This window comes from Balaenoptera borealis (genome assembly GCF_965194805.1).
Source record: "Balaenoptera borealis genome assembly, chromosome: 1".
NCBI lineage: Eukaryota > Metazoa > Chordata > Mammalia > Artiodactyla > Balaenopteridae > Balaenoptera > Balaenoptera borealis.
Genome location: NC_138860.1, coordinates 32,837,724 through 32,860,796, shown reverse-complemented (window position 1 = coordinate 32,860,796; position 23,073 = coordinate 32,837,724). Strand labels below are relative to the sequence as shown.

General features: G+C 43.4%; 1 protein-coding gene and 2 long non-coding RNA genes across 11 annotated transcripts in view; 1 reads left to right on the top strand and 2 right to left on the bottom strand.

The window, feature by feature from the left end:
- Positions 1 to 23,073, top strand: part of SRGAP2 (SLIT-ROBO Rho GTPase activating protein 2) — a 234,957-nt gene that overhangs the window by 15,443 nt on the left and 196,441 nt on the right. The gene's annotated exons all lie outside the window — the stretch shown is intronic.
- The window catches only part of LOC309609433, a 258,292-nt gene that overhangs the window by 157,094 nt on the left and 78,125 nt on the right, over positions 1 to 23,073 (bottom strand). The gene's annotated exons all lie outside the window — the stretch shown is intronic.
- Positions 7,140 to 16,663, bottom strand: LOC309609430. The gene is made up of 2 exons (XR_014233423.1): positions 8,336 to 16,663; positions 7,140 to 8,301 (listed from the first exon to the last, which is right to left on the bottom strand). It is a non-coding gene; the product is annotated as an uncharacterized lncRNA (long non-coding RNA).

Below are 23,073 nucleotides of genomic sequence, written 5' to 3'. Positions count from 1 at the left end.
CCCTTCCCCACTGCCACCAGTTTTGGTTCATCTGGTATTGAACGAGGAAATCATGAGCTAATTTCAATCCAGCACCCATTTATTGAACACCTACTATGTGCTTGTTATGTGCTGGGTTGTGGGCATCTAGAGGTACATAACAAGGTTTTGGTTTTCAAGGAGCTACAGCCTATTAAAAGGAATGGACAGGTTACACAAATACAGTGACAGGGCCACAGTGGAGGGATATAGAAGGCCCAGAAGGGAGAGAATAGTCTGACAATGATTAACATTGATGAGGCTGGTGGAGGAGGAGGATAGTGATTGCCTCTTGGTATTAATAGAGCACTTGACAGTCTGAGAAGTGTCTTTCCATACTTTATCTCATTTAACCTATGACTGGCACGACAACAGGGCAGTGTGATTTCAGGCAGTTTTGGTCTTTGTTTTCTGGGCTTTTTGGAAATCTTTTATTTTGAAATAATTACACATTCACACGCAATCGTCAGAAGTAATACAGAGAGCTTGCACATACCCTTTACTTAGTTTCCCCCAATGGTTAACATCATGCAAAACTATAGTACAGTGTCACAACCAGGACTTTGACATTGATACAAACTGCTGAACGGTGCCGTCACCAAAGGGGTCCCTCATGTTGACGTGTTATAGTCCTGTCTCCCCCTTCACCTCATCTCACCTCCCTTAGTCCTTATTCCTTAACTCCTGGAAACACTAATCTGTTCCCCATGGCTATAATCTTGTCATTTCAAGACTATTATATATATGGCATCATATAGTATCCAGCCTTTTAGGATTGGCTTTTTTTCACTCAGCATAATTATCTGGTGATCCCTCCAGGTTGTTTTTGTGTATCACTAGATGATTCCTTTTTATTGCTGAATAGCGTTCCATTGTATGGATGTACCACAGTTTGTTAACCATTTACCCATTGAAGGACAGCTGGGTTGTTTCCAGTTTTTGGCTGTTAAGAATAAAGCTGCTGTGAACATTCATGTACAGATTTTTGTGTGAACAGGTGTTTTTTAAAAAATGGAGGTAATTTTTTTTAAATGGAAAGATTGTAGATTAGAAGGTGGAAAATCTAGGTTTTGTTATTCACTAGGAAGTGATGTATATATTTTCCTAAAACTGATCACTTAACTTCTTGAGTCTCAATTTCCTCATCAATAAAATGGCATAATATATGTTCTGCCTACATGCTAGAGTTGTTGTATAGATAAACTGAGATAATATATGGTAACAAACATTATAAACTCTAATAAAATATAAACATTTCTCAGTGGGACAAGATACCACCTCACTGTGTTTTCTGGGAGAACTGAGCTGGAAACGTACCCAGAGCAGTTCTTGAATTGCAGTCTAGAAACAGCTCTTTTAGGTGGCCTTTCTTTTTCTTAATATTGATGTGTGAGTGTTTCTTATATATTCTGGTTACTTATCTTTTGTTGGTGATATGGGTTGCAAATACTTTCTCCCACAGTTGGCTTAACTTTTCACTTTTTATTGGATTCTTTGATGTATAGGAAATTTTAAATTTTAATATACTCAAATCTGTCTAGCTTTTCCTTTATCGTTTGAGCTTATTTTAGAATGCACATACACACAACCTTTCCTATCCTGAAATCATAAGGATATTCTCCTATGTGTTCTTTTAAATGTTTTTAAGTTTTGCTTCTCACAAATCTGACTTGAATAAATGTGGAATTTATTGTTGTGAATGGTGTGAGGTAGGGCTCTAACTTTATTTTATATTCCGTATGGCTAACCATTTGTTCTGATTCCATTTGTTGAAAGGGGCCATCTTTTCCCCCATTGATTTGTAATGTCATATTTGGACATGTATTGAATTTCCACATATTTGTGGGCAAGATGAGCTTGCCTTCATGCTGTAGTGGTGTTAACACTGTTGCCATCTGGAATGTGGGACAGGGGCTGTTGATGAAGAGTTGCATGTCTCCCTCCTGAGGTAGGCAGCAGTAAGCTGTCATCATGGCTCCAACCAGAACAGCTCTGCTTTTATGTTTGCTATATTGGGTGTCCACCTCAGATTTTATTTGATGATATTCTTACACTTAAAATCTTTTTTGGAAAGGTTTTAAAACTATAGTAGTAGCAAATTATGTGTTGGAAAGTGTTTCAGAGATAACCAGGGGTCTTCTCTCTTGTTTTGGGTTGGATTTCAAGGGTAAGCCATGCAGAAGTCAGGACCTAGTGCTGAGGGGAGAATGTGCCAAATAAATACATGACTTTGTGATTGTCAGTAACCCTGAACATATCACTTATGCCACCAATAATTAATATATAGGTTCCACGAGAGATTTAGAGCTGTCTAGAATTTAGTGGGCATCCTCTACAATCGCATAAACCAGTGGAGAAAAATTGCCAACGTATACAAAAAGTAATAAAAAAAAATTTAACCGACAGCAATACAAGAAATGACATCAGCCAGTGGATGACTGAAAATGAGTAGTGTTGATAAGAACTTGAGGAATTCAGAGATGGGAGAGGTGTGGGCCAGAATGAATAAGACCTTGACTTACGGAGTAGGATTTGGCTAACTGGAGGGTAGGAGGAAAGAACAGAGGCCGTGTGTGCACTTCCCTTGGTGGTGTTCCCACAGCCCCCACCATGCTCACCCCTCCGGCATCACTTCCTACACCGTAATACAATGATGGTTCTATCCACCCTCACCCCACCCCGTGCCCCTTCCCGCAGATACACTCTCCCTACCAGAAAGGCGCTTGTGAGCTCTTTGAGGGTGGGCAGCCTTTCATCTTCACATTCCCAGCATCCAGCAGCATGTTGGCATGTGGTAGGCACCCAAAAAATGTTTGCTGAGTGAGTGAGTGAGTAGACCCTGGCTAGAGCAGAGGAGTTAAGAGACAGGGGAGTAGGATTGGGCTGGATGGATTTTGATGATCTTGAAGATCAGCCAGAGTCTGACTCTGTGCTGCCGCGGTCAGAACAATAGAGGCCATCTGGGTTAAAGAGTGGGGCCATGCAGTCCTGTTTCAGAGACACTCTGGTTGCTCTGGACTGGGAAGGGAGACTCGCTCCTGCCTACACAGTGTACACCAGTCTGTGCCCGGCCCGGAAGTGGGCGCTGTGAATATGTTGTTAAATATGACCAATTCTTATTGCCACCGATGAGGGGAGTGTGATTCTCCATTTACTGAACTATCAACTTGTGCTCAGACAGATGATCTAAGGTGACAGGTGACCTGGGGTGGGGTGGTGACTGAGGCCCAGGTCTGTTGGGCTCCAAAGCCTGCTTGTTCTTTTACCTTAGTACCATGTTTGTCCACATTATAGTCAGAGACACTACTAAGGTAGGAAAATGGGCTGCAGAGATAGGAACCAGGGCCGAGGTAAGAGTCAGGAATGCCTGAGGTTTCTAGCTTGGGAGACAGAGAGGACAATGGTGGCGATGGCAGAAATAGTCACGGGGAAGTCGGGGTGCTGCGCTTGCCGAGAGAGGGAACAGGGAGCGTTATTCTAGACATCCTGAGTTTGAGGTTACAGTTCCATTCAAGCAGGAATTGCATCAGGCAAGTGACAGTGCCATCCCTTCCCCACTCCTGCCACCCCACTCATTAAATCTGTCATTTTCCTTTCTTCTAAATTGAGAATGTTGCAGAGAAACCGTGAAATAGATGACACCTCACTCCCATGCCAAATACCTGACCTCATTTGCAGCTTCTTTACATTTCAGTTTGAGAAATGTTCTCCCTTGAAGGGGGACTTACTGTTTGTGTTTAGGAATTAATAGCATTTTCTTTCCCCAGTCCCTGTAGCGGATGAGCACAGCTAAACAAGGAAAGGAAAAACTTGAGCTCCTAGCTGCCCTGTTCTCCTCTGATAAACCTCTCTCCGGCCCGAGATTCGGTTAGAGGCCCCTTTTGAGGGTCAATCTGTGAAGTAAAGAAAAGTCAAGTCAAACCCCACCACCACCCTCCACCACCGGAGCTCTCAGGGTTGACAAGGAGCGGGCAAAGGAACAAGTTATTTTAAAAGCATCCGAAGGGAGTGTGGGAGAGGCTGAGTTCAGCGCTACTTGACTGGGTGATGCCTGGGCTGTTTCAAGGTGTGGGAGCAGAAGTGGCTAATTGTCCTAATTTGAATAACTTTGGGATGGTGAGATAGAGGGCTTGATTGGAGATTGTGATGTGGAATTTGTTGACCTAGGAGATCAGACTAAAGCTATTTATGGGAAAACATATTTTCGATATTGGCAGTTGGACCGAGTGGATTCCATCATCACCTCTAAAGGCTTTGAATTTTTAGTGTTATTTCTGTTTTGAGCAGAATGGCCTGTGATTGCTTCTCACCCAATGTGCTGGATACAAGGAGACTGTAGGAATTATTATAATCTCCTTTTTTAAAAAAATTTCTGAGTAACAAAGATTATCCACAGTTGGCTTGGGAATTTTAAGCAACCAGATTTTAAGCAATTTGGTAGGAAAAAAACCACCCAAATGGTGGTTTGAAGGCTTGCACACCAATCCTAGCTTTGACCCTTAACTACATTAACTACACGGCCCTGGGTAAATGCCTAACCTCTCCTGGCCTCAGCTTCTTCAGATATAAGATGACCATGTAATAAGCATACCTAGGGGTTGCTGTGTTGATTAAATAATATAATGCTTGTGCATCTGCTTTGTAAATTACACAGTCCAAACAAGTATACATTAAGATTTTATTTGCTGTGACAGAAAATGGTGGATGGTCTCCTGGAGTTTGTTTTAAGGAGACTTGACCTGTGTAACATTGACTCAGGATGTTTGTTAAAGTGAATCACCCGTTGCCTTCTGGGCCATACTTGAAATGACATGCCGTGTTATGGTGAACCTCTTTTGTACCGCCCCAAGTTTAGGTTTGCTCTTACACAATTTGGGTGAAATTTATGTGCACACCCATTCTTCCCCAATAAGAACAAAACAACAACTTGGGCAGGGCAGACATCAAGATAGTGACTTAGCAGGCAAATATGTGATTAATAATGTAGATTTGGCCTAATATTAGTGTGGGCCTCTGTATACAGATGGGTAAATGATAAACAGCAAGTCTGCCAAGTAGAGCGTGTTGGGGAACCTATTGGCTTCTGTCTATGCTTGAGTATACTATGCTGATGCTGTACTTGATGTTTCACTAAATACATTCATACCAGTTGCATTACTTTGCACTTATTTATTTGTACATCTTTCTCACCTACTAAACTGTGAGCTCCTTGAAGGCAGGGACTGTCCCTGTTTATGTTTGTTTTTCTGGCATCTAGTGTAGCGCTTTGGCACACAGTAAATGTTTATTGTTTTACTGGATGAATGAATGAATGAAACTCTTGGCACTTTTATTCAGTTAAAAGGATTTTTGTGGAAGGTGTAGATGTGTGATTATTCGTGTTGTCATCTGCTAATTTTATAGACGTCTCAACTGGAGACCCTCACTGTGGAGGAGAGACCCATATTTATGCAAAGCTGGGTTGTGGCAGTTGCCGCCTCCTGCTTCGTCTGCCTGCAACCAAGCTGCCTTGGCCTGATGGTGCAGTGGTGAGCACTGACTCTACACTGGCCTGTGGTCTCTTAATAGAATAATGGCCTCCCTCAGCCCCTATCCCCTTTGCCTTCTGTCTGCCTCAGGCAGTCTTCCTCATGCACATGGTTGTCTTCATCACACTTGTTCCTTCCCTTCTCTTTTCCAGTGCTTATCCATTATCAAGGAAATCTTTCCAAACCCTTCTTGCCGATGGTGTATTCTTCTTCATGAGTTAGAGCCCAAACTGAACACCCGCCTCCAACATACCTTAATCATGGCAGATGAACCGGAAAAGCACTAGTGATGAACCTGAAAGGAGAAAAGCCCCTCCACAAGGCTCACAGTGAAATGAAAGCAATAAAGCACCAATGCTGTCAATGTTGAAAGCTTCTAAAAGTGCCCCTACGCCTCCTTTGGAATCCCTAAAAGTTTCCATTTACCTCCTCATCTTTCTCAAATGAAATTTCTTCTTTCTCAGGCATCAGTCTAAAAACAGCAGAGCAAACAAAACCCTCCACAACCTATTTCTTATTCTGTTTTGCACCAGTGGAAAGAGAATGGGGTTTGGAGTCGGCAGGCCAGTGTTAAGAGTCCTATTGCCACTTAGTAGCTCTGTGACTTTGAAGAAGTTTCTAGGCTTTCTGTGCCTCCATTTCCTCAACTGTTGACAACATCGCCATGTTCTACCAAATATCACCTATCCACAGAGTCATGGTGAAGTTTATGTGTATGAAAAACTCTTTGTAGCTAACAAAGCACCATATACATGTCAGGTATTTCTATTGTTACACTGGTTTTTCTATATCATGTTTCATTTGCACATACTGGATATTTCAGTTACGCTGTGGGCTGAGTCAGTTTTCTACCAGCCTGAGAACTGAAACTCTATCGCATGCCTTTTATGGGGAAATGTGTTTGCACTTCAAACACAAACTTACACGTAATCTTGTTATGCAACATACTCTTGGTAAATTAATTGAGAGCTGTCTCTACATTGTTAGGTGTGGATGATAGGAACTCTATTTTATACTTCTTTTGTACCTGCCCCTGATGTTTTGCATAGTGCTGGTCATTTAAGATATACTATTGTTGATAGTTGGAAAAGTAATCTTTTTTTTTTTAACTTTAAAAAAATTTTATTTATTTATTTGGCTGTGTTGGGTCTTTGTTGCTGCGCGCGGGCTTTCTCTAGTTGCGGCGAGCGGGGGCTACTCTTCGTGCGGTGCGCGGGCTTCGCACGGGCTCTAGGCATGTGGGCTTCAGTAGTTGTGGCACACGGGCTTAGTTGCTCTGCAGCATGTGGGATCTTCCCGGACCAGAGATCGAACCCGCGTCCTCTGCATTGGCAGGCAGATTCTTAACCACTGCGCCACCAGGGAAGTCCTGAAAAGCAATCTTAATCATGACCTAGAATCATTCTTATTTAGCAGCAATCTCAGTGTCTTGACTTAATATAAAACTAATTTATTTTGGAGCCAAGAATGGGAAATTGGAGGACCTTCTTCTGTATCTATTTTGGTCTTGCAAACTCCAAAGTTGGATACATTTGAGTAAAGAAAATCAAATCTACTTGCAAAAACATTGTCCAAAAGAATGACATGTGTCTGCCAGTTCTTTAGTATGATTTTTTTTTTCTTTTTTTTTTAAGATGACATTCTTTCTTAACTAGCCAAGGGAACCATTTCCCAACTTCTTATTTTGTTGGGGATGTTTCTGAAAAATATACCAAGTGTGAGAACCTGTAAGCATGGAGTTTACTAATCTGCTTAAAACCAGTTTTCCTGCAATTAGGTGCTCTTTAATGTCAACCATTGTACTTTTGTCTATAGGAAACAACTCAAGTTTAGTCCTGTCCTGCTCAAGTTTAGTCTACAGTACAGTTGGACTGGGCTGTAACTCAAGCAGTTGCTTAAGTCCAACTGTAAGCAGTTGAGGGGTAGGGTTGAAAAAGAAAGGCTATTGAATACTCTGCTCAAGAGAGTTTAAAGAAAAGAATAGAATACTTTTTTAAGGAAGGGTATGGGGTGGGGGTGGCGGTGGGGCTGCTTCTGAGTGGAGGCAGAAGCCTGGACCTTAGCATCTTGCAGTCTTAGTTCTGTTTCGGAAGCTTCCTCAATTTGTGCCAAAGTTGTGTAATGACGTTCACTACTGTTGAAGGTCTTCTTGGTTTGATTTGGTTTCACCGTTCTGAGGTTCCCTTTGTCTTATCTTGTGAGCATATCTCGGCGAATACTTAAATCATTAATGACTCTTTTGGCCATTTTCATTATCTGCCAAGCTGAAACTTGGGTGTGGTGGAAACCTGTGCAGGCCTGCTTGGCTGGGCTGCACCTGAGCACTTGAGCAGTTCCTAGCATCTTAGCTGTCAAAAGGCCACTGAATAAACAGCCTGATTTTAATAGGAGACCCGATCACTGCAGATCCTTGAAAAGGAGACAGAAGGCTAGTCAAGGGTGGCTCTCTTCAACCTGAAGGACTCTACAGCAATTAACACCTTGCCTCTCTTTTTTAGGCAATATCTTTTTTTTTTTTTTTTCCTCAGAGACTGTATTTGGGTTTGGTGTTTTTTTCTTTCAGGATTTCTATAGCTTCTTTCTTTCAGAGACTCAAAGTGCTTTTAGTTCTGTCATCTCATTTATTCTCTGTAGGAGCAGGAATTAGGTGTTGATGGAGGTGAAGTGGTGCATCACTTACTGGGCTGTGGAGTCCGTGTTCCACGGGTAGTTACAATAGGAGTTCTTCTAGTTACTTGTTGCCCAATTTATATATCTATATATCTATATATCTATATATCTATATATACACACACACACACATATGCACATATATATACACACACACACACATATATACATCTTACCTTATTTCAAACAAAATGGATGACAGTGTCACAGTTTAGTGTCTCCTAAAAGAGAATTTTACATCTTAGTAATTTTCTGTATTTTAAATATCTAACTTATGCCTCCTAAGGAGAAAGAAGAAAGGAAGAAAGAAAAAAAGAAAGGGAGAAAGAGAGAAAGAAAGAAAGGAAAGACTTTTCTGCTTTTGACATGAGTTGTTGAACTTATTTGTCCCTTGGTAAGCTGATCAGTTGCACTTGGATTGAGAGAAAGATGTTCAATCAATCAAAGTGTTTCTGCTACATTGGCATGCTTTGTAATGGAAATGAAAACGACAGCATGTTTTTGTCAGTTTAAATGAATAGGTTTCCTTTAGATTGATGCTAGAGTTGGTATTAGAGGTAACTCTCAGCCTATGAACGCTGATGATTAATTACGGAAATGCCTGATGGAGGCACTTGATTTTACCTCAGCGTCTTATTTCCCTGTTGGTGAAGTGTGTGCCAGCATTGGCATTTCTTGTGAGTACGGGAGTGAATCCAGGACACCGTCTCTGTGGGGCCTACCAGAGAGCCTTACCCTGTCTTTAAAGATTTCAATTCAATTTGTTTAAAATATATTCATTTATTCATTCATTCATTTTTTCATTCATGCACTCAACATGCGGTGATGCATGTTCACTATGTACCAGGCTGTGGTCTGGTGCTAGAGACAGTTACCAACAAGACAGAGCAACTGTCTGCTTTCATGGAGCTGTAATCTTAGTGGGAGAAATGTACAGTAAAAAGATAAGTGGATCAATTAATAGGGTAATGAAAGGTAGTTGAGTATTCTGAAGGAAATAGAGGAATCAGGTGGTGCGGGAGTTCCCTGGTGGCCTAGTGGTTAGGATTCCGGGCTTTCACTGCTGTGGCCTGGGTTCAATCCCTGGTCGGGGAACTGAGATCCTGCAAGTTGGGCTCTTGGCAGTAATCAAGTGAGTAATGTTGGTGGCTTTGACTAGGTGAAAAGTAGACAACTGTGAGACTTGTTTTCTCTCTCCACCAGGTGAAACTAGAATGAATGGTATTCTTTTTTTTTTAATGTGTATATATATATATATTCTTAAAAAAATTTTTTTTCCACTATAGTTTATTATAAGATATTGAATATATCTTGTGCTATACAGTGCTGTACATTTACTATGCTTGTATATACTTGTGCTATACATTTACTATGCTTGTTGTTTATCTATTTTATATATGGTAGTGTGCATCTGTTAACCCATATTCCCAATTTATCCCTCCCCTTCCCGCTTCCCGTTTGGTAACCGTAAGTTTGTTTTCTATGTCTATGAGTCCGTTTCTGTTTTGTAAATAAGTTCGTTTGTACTATTTAGATTCCACAGATAAGTGATATCATATGGTATTTGTCTTTCTCTTTCTGACTTACTTTATTTAATATGATAACCTGTAGGTCCATCCATGTTGCTGCAAATGACATTATTTCATTCTTTTTTTTATGGCTGAGTAATAGTCCATTGTGTATATATACCACATCTTCTTTATCCCAGAATGAATGGTATTCTCAAGATGGATTTAAAAGGAGCATTTGCAAGGATGAGTGGCAGGACTGTATGTGGAGCTCTGATTCCATTTATGCAGGGTGGATAACACACCTTTCTACAGGACAGCATTGCCATTTACAGCCCAGGCTCTGTAGAATGATATGGCAGGCCTGCAGATAAGACCTACAACTCTGCAGGCCCACTTGAACTTCTTTGTAAACCCACTTGAACTTATCTGGAACAGTTTCAAGCTTTAGTTCTCTGTTTGCCTGAGGCTGGGCAGAAAACCAGCTATTGGGTGTGATTCGGGGGCTGTTGTCAAGGTCCCCTGTGGGGGGATGGGATGAAGACGTCTCTTCCACTATTAGCTTTACCTGTTTACAACGGTCTGTTCCCTCACATTACTCAAAAGTGCTATTTGTGTATTTATACTTGAGTGTGAGATTGCATTTGTTTCCTATGAGAGGTTTTGATAAGGGTCTAAGCCTACTAGATGCCAAATTAGGGAAGGAGAGCATCTCAGGGGAAAGTGCCCATGTACACGTGGCCAGAACTAGAAGGTTGCGGCACCTGCAATTGAACCTACTTAACAATTTTGCTTAGGGAATTCCCTGGTGGTCCAGTGGTTAGGACTCAGAGCTTTCACTGTCTGAGGGTGCGGGTTCAATCCCTGGTCAAGGAACTAAGATCCCGCAAGCCATATGGCACGGCCAAAAACAAAACAAAAAACCAGTTTTGCTTAGCCTTGAACTCTCGCCCTCTCAGAGAATTAGTTTTCTAATTTTGATACTGAAGAAGTTGGATTCGATGATCTCAGTCCCTTTTAGCTAATTTTAGCAGGGGGGTTTGTACCTAACCGCCCAGGCTTCCGAGTTTTTCCCCTTTAGTCCTTTTGTGAGAAGATCCTGCATTTTCTTTCCTTTTCCTCTGCCTGAAAGGGTGCTCTGTGGCCACGGGTAAATGCCAACTCACTAGTTTCCCCAGGAAGGGGAGGGTGCACACTTCCAGAATGGTATCTGCCATGGTGTCTGCATTCTGGTCAGATGGCCATGCTCAGTAGCTGTGCTCCATGTTGGGAGCTTATCTGTGGGAACCAGAAAGGCCCACACGCCCATAGTAAGTGACCTTTACATAGTGAAGAAGCGGGCGAGCGGAAAGAATACTCAGGTCAAGGTTTTCCGGAGGGAAGATTTTTGAACCATCAGCTATTAATTAGAACAGAATTTCCCTCCGCACCTGAAGATCATCAGGAAATATATATAGCAAGGAGGTCCCAAGTGCCGGGGAACAAACATAATTACAGTTACCTCATAACGGCTTAGCATTTCGTGCCTTTTGAAATTGGTTCACATATATAATGTCATGTGACCTTAAAATCCTGTGAGGTAAGCAGGGCAGAAATTATTAACCTCATTTAACAGATGGGAAGAGTGAAGCATTAGGTAGGTAAGTGACTTGTCCAAGGTCCCACATTTAATACAGGTGAATTAGAATTTAGAATGCAGAATTTTCTTTTTAAAACAACTTTATTGAGGTGTGATGTATATACTAGAAAATGCACCCACTTAAAACCTAGAGTTCAGTGAATTTTGACAAGTGTACACACTTGTGTAACCGCAGTTGTAACATGCTGAGCATTTCTATATCCCCTCAAATTCTCTCCTGTTCCTTTTGCATTAATTAATCCCCCCTCCAAGATCTTTTGATGTCTAATCCAGTGCTCTCTTCATTGCCCCATACTCCGATTTGACAGCCTTTTTAGCTCTATCCTGCTGCAGAGAATACAGGCTGGTAGCCAGCCAGCCTCATCGCGTTGAGTTATGAGAGTGAATGGGAAGCCAGTAGGTTGGTTACTCCAGTGTTGGTTCCTCCTTCCCAGGCTACAGAAAGTTCGTGTGGGTTCCCCTCTCAGGAGAGCTTGAAGAACAGGACACCCACTCACCTGCCTGTACTGGCTTCCCTGTAGTCTGCAGAGGGGAGCCGGAGGTGATGGGGTGATGGAGGAGACGACCTCTAGGGGATGCCTGACTCCCGGATCGTCTGCTCAGTCTCCTCCATGGAAACCAGCTCTCTGCTGCTTAGTTGCAGTTCCCTAAGGCCTTAAGCAATCCGCATTCCATATCTGATGAATGAATCCCCAAAGGTGTTGAAGATCCCAGCTCTGAAAAATGAGCAAACCCTGAATTTCATAGTTATGTAGGGCGGGCCTGGGAGAGAACTCTCCCTTTGCAGCTGAGCTAGGTTCCGAGGAGAGACACTTCCCGATATGCTGTTCCCAAGTCCCGGATTTTGACCAGAATGTCTGGCACATTCCAGAGGGTTCGGATGTCTGGCCAGGTTGCTGTGTAGCATCCGGTAAAGGAAGAGAAGGGGCCTGCCCCTCTTCATAGCCGGCATTGCCCCAGCAAGATAGAAGATGGTGTCCTACCTAGCTGAAACCCTAGAGTGGCCACAGGGGGTGACCCAGAATGCAGTGTCTGCTTTTCTAAGGTGACATTGCTCCCATTTCACCACCCAGTTGGGGGACAGCCCTTGTGCTATTAGCGATGATGATAATCCCTTCCTTTAATTTGTTTTGGGCTGCGTGAGTTTATAGGGCCCTTTTCTATCCATTGTCTCCTTGTTCTTCTCAATAAGTCTAGTCCCTTCTGTGAGGGTAAAAGCCCTGTCTCATCTGACTAGGACAGCTGCAAGGACAGAACAGACTCAGATTTCTCCTCTGCAAAGGCTCATCTTAAAATCTAGGGCCCTACGGTATTGATTTTCTTCTAGTTATCTTTGCAAATTTCTCTGGCTTTGCTGAAGGGGGAAAAAGTCACCAGGCTGCATGCTTGAGCTTCAGGTTTCTCCTTAGCTGGTAACCCCTGCCAGAAAAAAATTCTTCTTTAAAGAATTGAGCCTCAGGCACTGGTTTTTGCCTTGTATGCCCTTAAATGTCTAGCTCTCAACAGCTGGTGGCCATCCCTCGCCTCCATCTTTAGTTTGCTGTTGACCTCAGCTCGGTGAGTCCCTGGTGTTGACTCCTTGACCTCGCTGCCCTCCTGCAGGGGCCTCTTGTACCATATGGACTTAGAAAACAGTGGGCTTCCTGTGTTTTGTCTACCAGCAAAGCTGGGTACCTAAAGGCCCCTGTGACAACGCCATGTGGCTGACTCCAGTGTGCTGTGAGAAGACAGTGTTAGAACAAAGACTTAGTTGAGAGCCCCAAATGTGTACATTTGATGTGGTTGCACAGAGATTGGGTCAAAGGTCAGCTCACGTCTGTAGAGAGAGGGACAACTCCAATTTTGCAGAGGTTACAGGCCGTAGTGATGCTGTTTCTTGCATCTCCCATTGGAGTTAGCTTTCTAAAGATCCATGAAGGTTTCATTCCTTTTCATGCCCCAAGAGAGCTTTCCATAGCAATGAAAGAAATGCAGGAAATGGGTAGGATTTCAGATGGCCAAAGAGGGTTGCCAAGAAAAGAAAAGAGTGTCTTTTAAAGGAAAAATTTTTGGAGATGCTCTGTGGGTGCTGCTGGTCACCTGGGGAGACGTTGGATTTATTTGACAATTCCCATCTTCCACTTAGGCTTCATGTATACACTTGTTTGGGAACTAGGGAGGGGAATAATACCCTCCCCAAGGATCTGTGGCTGAGTGCATTGTCCCCAGGACCAAACGGAGCTGCCGCAGCTGAGAAACAAATTGGCTCAGCTCTCCCCAAAGAGCTCAGAGCTGTGTGGTTATTTCCTGTCTTTTTCCCCTTGTATTTTCCTCTTTGCAGTTTCCCTTTCCACAGGAAGTCTCAGCTGCCTAACCCCCAGCTTTCCCCAGGCCCAGATGGACTGCTGCCTCTCTCCTTTTTCCCTCATCAACCTAATCACTTCTTCGTAGACTCTCTTGGAGGAAAGAAGGGTTTTGTTCACCCGCCTCTTGGAAGGGCTGCACCCTACCAAGACAGATGGCGGCCTAGCCTATTTTTATCTGTCTCCAGGGAAGAAGATTCCACAGCCTATTTTGAAACCTGTTCCACTGATTGACAGCTCTCAAATTAGGAATTTCTTGCTGATATCTGACTTAAAATTCGACAGCTGTCATTGAAACTCATTTCCTTTTCTTCCTTTGGAAGGAGAGAGATCCTCGAGGTCATTGGGGCCGACCCCTAATGAAGGAAATGAGACCTACAGATTTCCTGACTCCAGATTGAAATGGAAAATAATTCCTCATCTTCTCATTGAGGATCCCATCAGTTTGGGGATATGCCTTTGAAAGCACACGTTTGGGTGCCATTGTGTGAGAATCAATTGAATTTTCTGGGGGAAAACATGTGATTCTGGAGTGGGAATGGAACATGTAAAATGCAAGGCATTAACTGCCTTACTCTGTTTCTAGTGAGAAAGTTAAATGATGCTTATAGAATTACCTTGCCTCTGTTGGCAGAGAAAATAAAAATAAACTCAGCTTTCAATATACAAAGGCTTCCCCAGTTCGTTTCCCTCCTCTCGTACCAATCCCGTGTCTTTAAAGAAGAAAAAAAGGGTTGGTATTTTTCTCTCCTCCATCAATGGGATCCTCCATAGGTTAAATATGTCTTTTAAAAATATTGTCAGGAGACTGAAACTCTGCTGAAGGCTCCCTTTTGCCTCGGCTTTCTGCTCCTGCAGACTTCTTTTGACATGAGGCCCCGTGCTGCTTTCCCTTGACAGATTGCATCTTGATGGCATAAAGCTCTGGTGGAAAGCTAATGATGTCGGTTCAGTTTCAGTGGCTGGAATCTTGTTATGTGGGATAGAAATCCAGCGTTCTATGCAAATTAACAGAAATGTATTAGACTGACTATCAAAGGGTCCTGGGAAGGGATCTCACTCCTCCTTGATAGTTAGTACTTGTGTCTTTTCTCAATAAAACATCACCTGAGACATTTTTTCTTGCAGAGATGGCATCACGTGCCAAGATCTGTGACCAAAGCTGAGGTGGCATCTGGGGCATCCTTCATCTCTTGGTCCATGCTTCAGGCTATGACTAGTCAGTGTACAGCTCATGCTTACAAGGGTTAGCATCTCAGTCTCTGGAAATTTGGCTAAAATTCCATGCACTTTGTCTGTTTGAGAGACGTTTAATGGGTCTATTTTATAAAATCCCAGGTCAACCTTCTATGCTACCCAGTTACACTGGACCGAGGGAATATAAACTCATTTTGCTATTGGCCTAAGAGAAACAGGCAGGTGTAGTGGGGACACCTTCTTATCTGGGCAACTGGACCAGTAGTTGGTCAGTCAGTCCCAAAAGTCAGTTACAGCAGAGAATCTTTTTTTTTTTTTAAACATCTTTATTGGAGTATAATTGCTTTACAATGGTGTGTTAGTTTCTGCTTTATAACAAAGTGAATCAGTTATACATATACATATGTTCCCATATCCCCTCCCTCTTGCATCTCCCTCCCTCCCACCCTCCCCATCCCACCCCTCCAGTGGTCACAAAGCACCGAGCTGATCTCCCTGTGCTATGCGGCCAGCAGAGAATCTTAAAAAAAAAAGATACCGTCCCTAAGCATTTTATTTAAACTTCAAAATAAATAAAGGTACATATATTCACAAATCTTTTGATGTGGACCAGGGCTTTTTCTTAGAGTGAGGTTCTCCTGAGTAGAGTTCTGTTGACTTTCTTTCATAAACTGCACACTTAACACATTGTGATTTCCAGTTTGTCTCTTTAAGTAAAGTGAGTTCTTTAATACACTTGAGAAATAAAATGCATAATGTTTCTAGAATTTTTTAGTTCCACCAATACAATTTTATACCGTTGTCTTGCCCACACCTAATTCATCGGCAGTTTTTTTTAGCAACTTGCCTTTATCAAGTTTTTCCAAAGCATTCAATTTATTTTTCATAGAAACACCTTTTTTTACTCATATTTAATCACTTTATATAATACATAATTAAAATAATATCTGTTATGAACAGACTACTGACCCTGGGGAAGCACCCAGCCTGGCTGATGGGGCAGAAGGGAGCAGATACACAAGAAAAAGGCCTACTACTTAAAACCCAGCCAATGTAGTGTAGAGAACAGTTGAAGTATGTCACATAAGCTGGCAAGTTGGTTAAGAGAGCATCGTCTGTACGTATCTCCTTTTTGCATCCATTGCTTGATATATGGAATTTTATCTTAGCACCTGTAATCGTAATTCCTCTATTAGACTATAAGCTTAGGGAGGACAGGGCCCACGTCTTATTTATCTGTATATCTCTCGTTGCCTAATATAATGCCTGGCCCATAGTAGATGCTTAAAAGTGTAAATTGTCTTATTGATTCTACATGTGTGTGTGTATGTGTATATACACACACATATTTAGTGTAGTGCTGTACACATAGTTGGTGCCAGACAGCTCTTTCTCAATAAATGGATCTATATGTGTATCACTGCACATAATGTACTCAAAATTCAAATAAGAACCTTTAGAATGTCTGTTGTTCAGATTTTTTTCCGCACTTGTTCATTCTGTTTGCAGGAGAGACTGAAATTGACTGTGGAGCGTTTACCCTCGGGTTAGAATGACATGTCTTTTAGGAAGGTATTTTCTTTCTTTCTTTTTTTTTTTTTTAATTAATATATTAATTTATTTTTTGGCTGTGCTGAGTCTTCATTGCGGCGTGCGGGCTTCAGTAGTTGCGGTGCGTGGGCTCCATAGTTGTGGCACGCGGGCTGTGGAGCGCAGGCTCAGTAGTTGTGGCTCGCGGGCTGTGGAGCGCAGGCTCAGTAGTTGTGGTGCACGGGCTGTGGAGCGCAGGCTCAGTAGTTGTGGCTCGCGGGCTGTGGAGCGCAGGCTCAGTAGTTGTGGCTCGCGGGCTGTGGAGCGCAGGCTCAGTAGTTGTGGCGCACGGGCTGTGGAGCGCAGGCTCAGTAGTTGTGGCGCGCGGGCTGTGGAGCGCAGGCTCAGTAGTTGTGGCTCGCGGGCTGTGGAGCGCAGGCTCAGTAGTTGTGGCGCGCGGGCTGTGGAGCGCAGGCTCAGTAGTTGTGGCGCGCGGGCTGTGGAGCGCAGGCTCAGTAGTTGTGGCGCGCGGGCTGTGGAGCGCAGGCTCAGTAGTTGTGGCTCGCGGGCTGTGGAGCGCAGGCTCAGTAGTTGTGGCACGCGGGCTGTGGAGCGCAGGCTCAGTAGTTGTGGCACGCGGGCTGTGGAGCGCAGGCTCAGTAGTTGTGGCTCGCGGGCTGTGGAGCGCAGGCTCAGTAGTTGTGGCGCACGGGCTGTGGAGCGCAGGCTCAGTAGATGTGGCACGCGGGCTGTGGAGCGCAGGCTCAGTAGTTGTGGCGCGCGGGCTGTGGAGCGCAGGCTCAGTAGTTGTGGCGCACGGGCTGTGGAGCGCAGGCTCAGTAGTTGTGGCACGCGGGCTGTGGAGCGCAGGCTCAGTAGTTGTGGTGCACGGGCTGTGGAGCGCAGGCTCAGTAGTTGTGGCACGCGGGCTGTGGAGTGCAGGCTCAGTAGTTGTGGCACGCGGGCTGTGGAGCGCAGGCTCAGTAGTTGTGGTGCACGGGCTTAGTTGCTCTGCGACACATGGGATCTTCCTGGACCAGAGCTCGAACCCATGTCCCCTGCATTGAGGCGGATTCTTAACCGCCTCGCCACCAGGGAAGTCCCTAGGAAGGTATTTTCTTAATAATAGCTATACTTCATTCTTAGAATAATAAAAATAATATCAATAATAATTAGTATTTACTGAGTACTTACTATGTGTCAGGCACTGTGCTAAATGTATATTATCTCAGTTAATCGCCACAACCCTGAAAGGAGACACAACAAAGAATGTTGTGTTATTATTCCTACTTACAGATGAGGAACGTTTGGAAGGCCTAATCTTGGAACAGTTGAGTGATGAGTACAGTTTGTTTTCAGAGTGCTGCTTCTTATTTTAGGGGTTTGGTCCCTCTAAGTGGGGTGAAAGGGGCCCTTGAATCTAAAGAGAAGGCCTAGAGGGAGAAACTGTACTTGCTTTTGGCTTTCTGGGATCCAGGGTAGGCACTCTCTGGACTCCAGAGAATAAAAAGGATCCTTGTGACTGCGTGTTGCTCAGAGTGTTTGAATGGCTCCTGGCAGGTGGTAAGGAAAAGCCAAGGTGGCACTGAGAACAAGCTACTGCAGGACATTGGATCCTGCCTGTCACTTCCCTCCCAGGCCTTTCACTTGTCGGCGGGCTCTTCTGAACTCCTTCTGCTCCGCTGGTCTGGATGTGTGGGAACAAGCTGCTTGCAGGTGCCAATACAAACAGCAGTGTGGGTCCCGGAAGCCTGGGCTGGGAGCTGGGCAGAGGGTGGAGAGGCTCGATTTTGGAGCAGTGATGATGGAATTAATTTTCCCAGCTGTTGGCATGAGATTGCTTCTGAGCTGAATTTAAGAGAGAGGTAGGATCTTTGGTCTGTCTACACTTTTGGGACCCAGCAGATATCACAGACCTCGTCTTCACAAATGACAGAAATGAATCTTAAAAAGTGCTAGTCCGTGGGCCTGTTGGTCAGGAGGGTGAGAACATCAACAGCAGAAACAAACACACAAAACGCCCATGGATTGGCAAACAATTTCTTCTCAAGGCTACGTCTGAATGTTGGACTCGTCCCTTTTTTGTAGGTTGGAAGGAGACAGCATTCAGAGACCACCTTCTCTAGTCCTCCTTTTCAAAGGAAAAGCTGTAACTGATTTTGTGGTTGACTTTAAATTAATATAAAGACACCTTGGCCCGGAACTTAAATGAAAGGATTCTTGATGTACTTTTCAGCCAAAGGGCTTTTATGCTGCTGTATGGCCATTTTTTTCTACTTGTCTGCAGAAATTACAATTTTTGACAGCTGTCTTGACAAGAGTGTAGATTTTAATTGAGGAGGGTGATTTCATTTATTAGCAAGGTTGATTTCATGTTAGAATGAATTCTCTAGATCCTTCTTGGATTACTTTATGTTCCTTGACAAGAAAGACGTTGACTACCTTGAGTTTTATTCTGAGCTGAATAAAGTTGTCCACCTCAGGAATTCTAGAGTAGGGAGAGAATTTTGTGTGATGTGGGTCCTGTCTCTGGAAAGTGCCGTGCCCATCATGGTGAAAGGCTTCTGCAGTTTGGCCTTAAACCCGCGAAGCTGGTTCTCTGAAACGCCAGCATCCTAGCCATGCATGCAAGCAGAAATGGTTCTTGCCTAGGCCATATTTGGATGTCACTCTTCTTCAGTTTCATATCCAGTTTCCGCTTTCCTGAGACAGAATGAAGTCAAATAGCCCTCACAAAACCACTGGCCTTAAAAGCTCCCCCAAACATAATCCTTACAAGAGCCTTGAGAGGTGGGTATCATTATCCCCATTTTACAGAGAGGAAGCTGAGGCTCAGAGAAATTAAGTAACATGCCCAAGGTCATGTAGATCCTAGGAACTGAGATCTAGGATTCCAAAGTCTGACTCAAAGTCTATTTCCCACAGGGCTTCTGAACTTGACCTCAACCCTTTGCCGTTTATGTTGCCTTTTGCACTCCTTGGAAATAAATGAACTAAAATGGATGTGAGGGAGAAAAAGAGAAACCTAACTGTGAGCGTTCAGATAGGTGCTTGTGGGGGACCCTTACTGTCAGATAGGAGCAGTCAGCCCTGCCATTTTCGTTTATGTGGACAGACTTCTTTCTCCTCTGATGGCCACTGGGTAGAAATAAGGATGCTGCACAGAGGAGAGGAGCTAAATGTAGCTTCCTGTGATTTACATAATAAAATTAGAATCTCCCCAATGGCCCTTTCCTGTCTGCTGGTGGCCGTGATGGACTGCACCACCCTGGGGACAGCTTCACTTAAGGGCCTCCCTGGGGTCATCAGGCCCACAAAGGGTCTTGGGATCAAATGTGCAGTTAAATTGATGAGATCAATTCATTAGGATAAAGACTTCCTCTACTTCCAAAGCAGTGCGGTGCTCAGGCCAGTCTCTCTCCTTTCGAAGTAAAATATATAGATAAAAGATTTCATATTGGGAAGAGCTCTGTGCTGCCCTTTTTTCAGAGCTTTGATTATTTGAAGCGAGGGAAAGACTTCCTGAGCCTACATCAAAATATTCAACTTTGAAAGATGAATTGTTTTGAGGTTAGTTTGCTATCTGCTGTTTCTTTTAGAAATGATTTTTCTATAGGTTTAAAAGGTGACCCAAGTGACTTTTTTAAGTCTGGGAGGAGTTTTACAGACATTGTGTGTGTGTGTGTGTGTGTGTGTGTGTGTGTGTGTTTGTGTGTGTGTTTTACCTCCTTCAACTTTGACCACCTGGCAGTCAGTCTAATGTCTTCCCTCATCTTGATCCTTTAATTACCTATTTTGGTGCACATATGAATTAGATTTTTTTTTTTTTTTCTGAACTCATAAAAGGCATTCTAGCCCCCAGAGAAAATAAAACTCCCCCTCCCACCCCAGTGAATACTCTTTTCCTAAAGACGAATAGAAAGTGGTTTGGGTTTGTCCCCTTTGCTTTAGTTCATAAAACATCTTTCGCTTCCTTTGTTGCTGATAGTCTTGAACTTATAAAGTAAGGAAAATCAATTGAAATCAAAAGATATTAAATTGAGAGAGAAAATGATGCTGCCACACTCCCAGCTAGAGGCAGGCTTTTTAATCCATAATTTCAGACTTATTTGATTATAAAGTTTAGCGACCCCTCTATTTTTTTTTTTCTTTTGGTTTTCTTTCTAGTTCTCTAATCAGGAGTCTGCTATTCTCTTTCTAGTGCTATAATTAGTAGTCTGGTCTAAGACATAAGAACCTTAAAGTTCTTAACAGAAACACTGCTTGCTCGCCTCATTTTATAGAGAGGCCACTCAGCCTCTATGAGTCATTCAGTTATTCAACAAACATCATTGAGTGCTGACTATGTGTAAGAACTGTGCTAGATGCCAGGGGTCAAAGACAAAGAGAACATGCTTCCTGCCTCCGAGTGCATCATCTGACCGTGAAGCCCACATACAAACAACCAGGCAAATTCAATGTGAGAAATGTTGTAATCGAGCTACACTCACAGTTCTGATTTTGTACTTGTCTGTAGAGTAGCAGTTTCTATCCTGTGTTCCATTTACCTGATTACTTGCTTGTTCCTCTGTGAGCTCTTGAGGTCCAGGAATGGATATGGATGTGGATATGAATATGGATATGGAACGGATAAGGGAAAGGAGGTCTGTTACCAATGCCAGACCTGTCTTACAAGGGGTCCTGTAGCTTTTAACCTTCCTGCAAAATGTTTTAATTCCTAAAGACTGATAGGAAATGGTCTTGGGTGGAGCCACCTGGGAAATAATGGATTTTGCATTCTTGCTTATTGCAAAATGTCCGATTTGCTTTTTAGGATTCTCTTAGGTTAAATCATATGAAATCATCATTTTGTAGGTAATTTCACATGGTCCAACCTAATAAAAAGAGGCCAATTTTACAGCCTTCTGGTCTTCTTTAGGTTTAAGACAGGCACAGAGGTGAGGTTCTGGGCAGGTATAGTGCATCCTAAACACTGCCACCAGTTTCCCAGCTCGGAGTATGAGTCTCTATTTGGAGCTTCAGAGAAGGAGGGAGCTTGTGCCCCAACTGTTCCTGTGACACTCAGCTCTGGAGTGGAATTCCTCCGGGGAGTGCCTTTTTGTAGACTGGACAGGGAATAAAACTGCTGCTCTGTGCCCTTCTTAAAGTATTTTTGTTTACCTTGGAGAACGTACAAGAACAGGGTTTCATGCATATATAAGAGAAAACAGCAAGTGAAAAGGATGTGTACACAGTGGCATGAATGGGGAGCTATTCTTAGCTGGGACTCTAACCTAGAGAAGAACAGGAAACACGATGCTTCTGAATGTGGACTCCGGCTGCCCCAGGCTAGAGCCAAGGGGCTTCGAGTCATAGAGAAACTCATGGTAGCTGCTAGTGTCCTCCAGACCTTCCTCTTTTGGTAAAAAATTTTATAGTCGTGTGTCTCACACTGAGATGGAGGAGGGGATGGCTTTCTCTTTTAACGGATCTGGAGAGAAAGTAGAGAAAAGCTTGGGAAGTGGGCCTCCTACGTGTACTACTTCTTCCATAGGAACGATCCACATCTATGTGGTAGATGGAGTAGCTTCTCTCACTCTGAGTGGTTTAGCTTCTGAGAAAGAGAGGGTTGCCTTGGCTGCCTGGATTAAACCTTCTTCAGAAACTTGTGTTCTTTGGTTTGTTGTTCAATCTCTCACGTTGGGGTCAAACCTGATTTGCCTTTGTAAGACCAAGACTAGAAATGCCTGATGTATGTTATAGCCACAGTGGATGCCAGCCATCTTCTTGTCACCCAGTGACTGCTAATTGATTTGAATATATCAGGGTCTGGAAGCTGGACCGGTCACCCAGCTTCCCTATCTGAGGGTGTGATTGATAGGAGGAATGTTTCCAGGTAGCATTTTCCTGGATTAGGATAGTGATGGTGTTAGCCAGGATCTGTGCTGTCACTGTCATTACCACTGAATGATCTTTATTATGAACGTTCTTAGACCGGGTGTGGGAAGGTGATATACATCCAGCCCCCACCCTGTATGCTTATTGTCTAACATTGACAATAGCTCCAAGTCAACATTTACAAGAGCATGTCTTTAGTCAGAACCCTATATGAGATGGGATTTCTTCAAGGAGGGCCTGAAATTGTGGCATTACAATTTACAGACTCTCTAAAAGGGATAGGGCCTGTATAGAAACCATTCCACTTCCTCATTTCTCTAAATGGAAAAAAAATCTCATTTCCTTTCTTTCTTTCTTACTCAGAACGCTAAGTCCATTCAGCTACCCCAAAAGTTATTATAGGCAGGTCACCCCTCTTAGAAGAAAGAAAAATTTTTCTTCCTTTAGAGTGGTACATGGGAACCTCAGAGTGGCCTTTTACCTCTTTCCTGATTTGATTAAGATTTGTGTGAAATGAGTGTAGGGAAAACACTGGCTATAGACCTGACAACTGGTTCACAGCATGTTCCTGTTTGTGGTAAGTCTGTGCTTTGATTATGTGAGGTCCCCATATTTTCCAGTTGTCACACTATATCACTGCTACAAGTTAGCCTTCTTAGGTAAGACAAGTGCCAGTTAGTATCACCTGATGGGGAGGAGGAGGGGAGAGAACAGAATTGTAAGCTTCTCCATTAAAGTGGTGAACATGTCGGTGCCAGGCCTTG